The 5,755-nt window shown below is 40.2% G+C and overlaps 2 pseudogenes; both read left to right on the top strand.

The window, feature by feature from the left end:
• Positions 1–252: 252 nt before the first annotated feature.
• On the top strand, positions 253–1,561 carry LOC140599129 (uncharacterized; annotated as a pseudogene).
• Positions 1,562–1,584: 23 nt separating this feature from the next.
• On the top strand, positions 1,585–2,727 carry LOC140599128 (uncharacterized; annotated as a pseudogene).
• Positions 2,728–5,755: the final 3,028 nt, after the last annotated feature.

The raw sequence follows: 5,755 nt of genomic DNA, 5'->3' as shown, positions 1-5,755 counted from the left end.
CAGTGGGTCCAGGGTGACCCTCAACCCACTCGGTAAACATTTTTCTGTTTTAGAATGTGCAGTTGGAATACACTAACTCAGCATTTGGCAGAACATCTACCTTGGTTCTCTAGCCAGTGGAGTGAGGTCTATTATGGTGGGAAAGGCCAAATGGAGACCACCAGAACTGCCTCCATCTAGGAAAGGAGTAAGCAAAATACTGGATCCCTGGAGGGACTGCAGAGATCAGTGCTGCCATTAAGGATTTCGAAGATGCAGGCGTTGCCACATCTGGAGAGGCGATGCAACTCCAGCATCTCCCCTCGACTTACCTGTTTGGCCCACGCAGAGGACAGATGGATCTTGGAGAGTATGGATTATTGTAAGCTTAGTCAGGTGGAGAATCTGATTGCAGAGGCTACACCAGATGTGGCTTCATTGTTGGAGCAAAGTAACACATCCCCTGGTACCCAGTATGCAGCTATTGATCTGGCACTTTTTTTTGTCTTCAGCTCTGTTAATAAAGGCCACTAGAAACAGGTTGTTTTCAGCTGACTGGGACAGAAAAATACCTTCACTATCCCTTGCTAGGAGTATATCAGCTCTCTAAGTCATAGTTTAGGGTCACAGAGATCTTTTTTTTTTTTTAAGATTTCATTTATTTGTTCATAAGAGACACACAGAGAGAGACAGAGACACAGGGAGAGGGAGAAACAGGCTCCCTGCAGGGAGCCCAAGGTGGGACTTGATCCCAGGACCCAAGGATCTTGCCCTGAGCTGAAGGCAGATACTCAACCACAGAGCCACCCAAGCATCTGGGTCACAGAAGTCTTGATAGTCTCTTCCTTCCACAGGATATTACACTGGTCCATTACACTGATGACATTATGCTTACTAGATTAGAAAATAAGAAGTAGCAACTACTCTAAACTTATTGATAAAGCATTTGCATGTCAGAGGGTGTGAAATAAATATGACTAAAGTTCAGGGGTCTTCCGCCTTGCTAGAGTTTCAGCAATGTGGGGCATATTCAGATACCCCTTCAAAGGTGAAGAATAAGTTGATGCCTGTGGCCCCTCTTATAAGAAAATAGAGGCACAATGCTCAGCCTTTTTGGATTCTGGAGGCAACATATTCCTCGTTTGGGTGTGTTACTCTAGCTCATTTACTGAGCAACCCAAAAAGTTAATTTTAAGGGAGGCTCAGCACAAGAAAAGGCTCTGCAACAGGTCCAGGTTGCAATGGAGCTTCTCTGCAATTTAGGCCATATGTTCCAAAAGGTTTATTGGTGCTTGAAGTGTCAGTGGCAGGTAGGGATGATTTTTGGAGCCTTTGGCAAGATCCTATTGGTGAATCACATTGCAAACCCTTATGATTTCAGAGTAAAAACCTACTATCCTCTGCTGAAAACTACTCTCCTCTTGAGAAACAGCTCTTGGCCTGCTATGGGGCCTTGGTAGAGACAACACCTACTCCTTGGGCCATGACTAAGCTTATAATAATCCATATTCTCCAAGATCCATCTCTCCTCTGCACAGGCCAAACAGGTAAGTTGAGTAGAGATGCTGGAGTTACTGTGTGACCTGAGCAGCTACTCAAGATGAAATGGGTAGAAATGTCCATGGTCTCCACTCCTTTTCACTGTATTTTCTTCCCCAGCCTGCACCTATGGTTTCATGGGGAGCTCCTTCTGACCAACTGACAGAGGAAGAGAAGACTAGAGCCCTGATTTATGAGTGCTCTGCATGATTTGTAAGGACTTCATAAAAGTAGAAAGCCACAGAACTCCATCCCCTTTCTGGAGCTCCCCTGAAGGATAGTGGTGAAGGGAAATAATCCTGGTGGGCAGAACTTTGACACTGTATCTGGTTGTTCACTTTTCTTGGAAGAATTAATGGCCAGATGTACAATTATATACCCATTCATGGCAATGGCTAGTGGTCTCGCTTGATGGTTAAGGATTTGGTAGGAATATAATTGAAAAGTTGGTGATAAGGAAATTTGGAGAGGAAGTATGTGGATAGACTTCTCTTAATGTGCAAAAAAATATGAAAATATTTGTGTCCAGTGTGATTGCTTATCAAAAGGTGATCTCAGCAGAGAAGGGCTTTAATAATCAAGAGGATAGGACAGCCTGTTCTGTGGATGTCAGTCTGCTTCCTTCCCCAGCCACCCTGTTAACTTTCAATGGGCTTATGGACAAAGTGGTCATGTGACAGGGGTGGAAGTTATGCCTGGACTGAGTAACATGGGCCTCTACTCACCAAGGCCAGCTTGGCTATGGTCACTGCTGAGTTCCTAATCTACCAGCAGCTGAGATAAACACTGAGCCCTTAATATGCCACTATTCCCTGAGGTGATCAGCCGGTGGTAGGTTGATTCCACTAAAGCACTTTCATCATGGAAGGGAAGAATTTTGTTCTACTGAAGTAGACACTTTGGATCAGGGTTTGTCTTTCTTGCACACTATGCTTCTGACCAACACCACCCATAGACTTATAAAATGTCTTGTCTACTGTCATGGTATTCCATGGAGCATTGCTTCTGATGAAGGAGTTTACTTCACAACAACTAGAAAAGTGTGGCAATGGACCCATGCTCATGGAATTCACCATCTTACTGTGTTCCCTACCATCCTGAAGCAGCAGGCTTGATAGGTAGAATAACTAAATGGCCTTTTGAAGAAATAGTTACAGTCCAGGTAGAAATACCTTTCATGGCTGGGGAAAGATTTTCCAGAAGGCTTAAGTCCAAGTTAAGATAGTTACCAGGCTATACTCTTCATGCCTTTGAATCAACAGGCAAAGAAGGAAATTTTTATGCTTGCTGGGGTGATTGATCCTGACCACCAAAAGAACATTATTTCCTAATGGAGGCAAAGAAGATATGTCTGCACACAGATCTCTTTTGGCATCTTTTAATGTTACCATGCCGTACGATTAACCTCAGTGGAAAACTACGAGATCTCAATCAAGGAGAGCCACAAATGAAATAGACCCCCTCTATGAATGAGGGATTTGGGTCACCCCACCAGGTAAAGAACCACAGCCAGCTGAGGTACTTGCTCAAGGCAAAGGGAACATACAAATGTAGGGAACAAACATAGTTATAAATACATTCTAATTATGTGAACACTTATGGAAATGAGGACTGTAATTGTTATTAGTATCTCCCCCTTCTCTTGTAATAAATATGCTTGTGTGGGGGTGTATACATATTACACACAGTTAATAATACATAGTTAATAGTATTAACTGCATATATATACATGTATCTACACCCCCACACAAATATCTTTTACTTCCCTCTCTTATTTCTTTATCATGTAACATAAGATGTATTGACTTTATTATTGTATTTAAGTATTGTTAACTTTACATCACAGTATTCGAGTTATGGAATATCAAGGAGAAGAGTAAACATTATTCGAGAAATTTACCTCCTCTTCTGGAAAAGGGACCGACGTGTTTCCATTTATATACAGGGTAGTTGTATTATGTTAAGTGAAATATGACTTTGTTATTGTCTTCATTTGTTATGCATGGTGTAAGGGCATGCATATGTATGCCAAGTTGATAAGAGATAGACTGCTAATGGTTAATATTTTTTGTCAACTTGACTGGGCCATTAGATGCTCAGATTTTGGTCAAACATTATTTTAGATGGAGGGTGATTTTGGCATGAGCTTAACATTTAAATATAATGGTGAAAGAGATTGCTGAAATGCTGACCCTTTCCAATAAGAAGGTATTCTTCTTGACTGATTCCCTTTGATCTGCAATATTGATTTTTTTTTCTGCTTTCAGACTTGAACTAAAACATTGACTCCTCCTGGGCCTTGAGCTTACCAACATTCACAATGGAATTATACCATCAGCTTTCATGGGTCTTTAGTCTTGATAACCACCACTGATCTTGGGACTTGCAGCCTCCATAATTCCATGAACCACTTTCTTATAATAAATCTCCATCTCTCATCTCTCTCTCTTTCTCTCCCCCACCCCCTGCATGCGTGCGCGCGCGCGCACACACACACACACACACACACATACACTACTGTTTCTTTCTCTGGAGAACCTGACTAATACAGACCCTTAAAAAATTAACATCTTCATTCCATAAAGAGAATCTCTAAAAAAAATCTTTTGTAGTTGATGTTTTGTGGCAATTTCTGAACTATGCTGATCATACTTCTGAAGATTATTCTATAGCTTAATCATTGTTCTCAACCCTTACATTCCCTACTAGTAGAGAGTTAGGTTTTCTCCTCACATTTTTTTCTTGCATATGGCATATGTGTACATATAAGGCTATATTAGATTATTTGTGCACTTACTTATATTTTCCCACGACTCACAACTAATCTCTAGAACAGGGACCAATTTATTTATCTTTGTTGGAGTATCCAGCATACAACTCAATGCATGACAATTAATTGGCAGTAAATACCAGTTGAATTATTAAGAGGAATGCATAGTAAAAATCTCATTAGGTCTTTAAAATCTGAGTCCTTAAAATCTTGCCTTTCTACCCCTTTAAAATAACATTTCCAAGAAAGCAAATGTCTTAGTGTGTCAGATATTTTGTAGTATAAATAATGTTTTCTGGCCAGCAACACTTTATGGTGCAGTTGAAATGAAGACTGCCAAAATGAGAACAGAGAGAGGCTATTTACTCAGAGTCAGCCACCATCACTAGCATTTGGCAAGAATTCAAAGGCAAGCAGTGGAGTGGGAAAGCTTTATAGTACAGAAAGTGAAGGCTCCAGGTGTGCTCTGATTGGAGGCTGTTGGTATGGCAAAGCTGGGGGCGGGTTAACTAGAAGTAGTGTATCTAATGTGATTGATTTGAGGAACATATTTTGCATTCTGTCTTTGGTCCTAAGACAGAAGCAAGGTCAAAAATTAAGGAAGCTGGCAGTCCTTGACAAAGGCCCAACCATTCTAGGCTGATTGCAGCCGAGATTGTTGTTTGGCTTTTTGGCCTGGTTGCTGTAGAGCTTTTGGATCAGGGTTCTATTGCCCTATATTATCTGTCCGTTAGTATAGTCAGTCTCTCGGTGTGAATTATTATAATATTACAGTGAAGTAATTAGAAAAATAAAATATAAATATAAAATTTCACATCATTTATACCAAGGAGGGAAGATACTGTGGCACATACATAGTGGTGATTAGCTGTTTGTCAAAAGTCCCCCATTAATGATTGAGAATATAAATGCACAGGTTAAATATGTTGACAGTGGTAAAAAAGTGAGGTGGAATTTCTGAAAATGCATACTGTGGATTTAAGTAATAAACTAAAGGCACACACAGCCTCTCTATTCTATGAAAAGATGCATCATCTCTTCTAGTGCACATTGTTAGAATATACGTTATTCTGATTTAACTTTAATTATGGCAGCATCAGCAAATTCCACACTGCCTCTCCAATTTAGAAGATTTTGCTGGCTGACTTTAGCCAGTTTATCCCAGCAGTTGGTCTACTAATTCACATTAGCCCCGTGGAAGAGAAAATTGCACTTAAGTAGAAGAGTGATGTGCTCAAATGATAAATGTTCACGAACTAAATCCTTCAATTCAGGAATATGAAAAGGTGAGAAGCAGAAACATTGGTTACTCATTTTTTTTCTTTGAATTATCAGTTTCATCAATCATTTTCAAAACATAAATGGACTCTTTTTGTTCCCACTCAACTATGTCTCCCATATATTATCCAAGAAGAATGTATGCGTGTCACGACTCTAAGAAAATGATGTATATGTTATTGTGAAGTA

Source organism: Vulpes vulpes, chromosome 5 (genome assembly GCF_048418805.1).
Source record: "Vulpes vulpes isolate BD-2025 chromosome 5, VulVul3, whole genome shotgun sequence".
Lineage (NCBI taxonomy): Eukaryota > Metazoa > Chordata > Mammalia > Carnivora > Canidae > Vulpes > Vulpes vulpes.
Note: the sequence above shows the minus strand (reverse complement) of the source record. Positions and strands in the feature narration are given on the sequence as shown.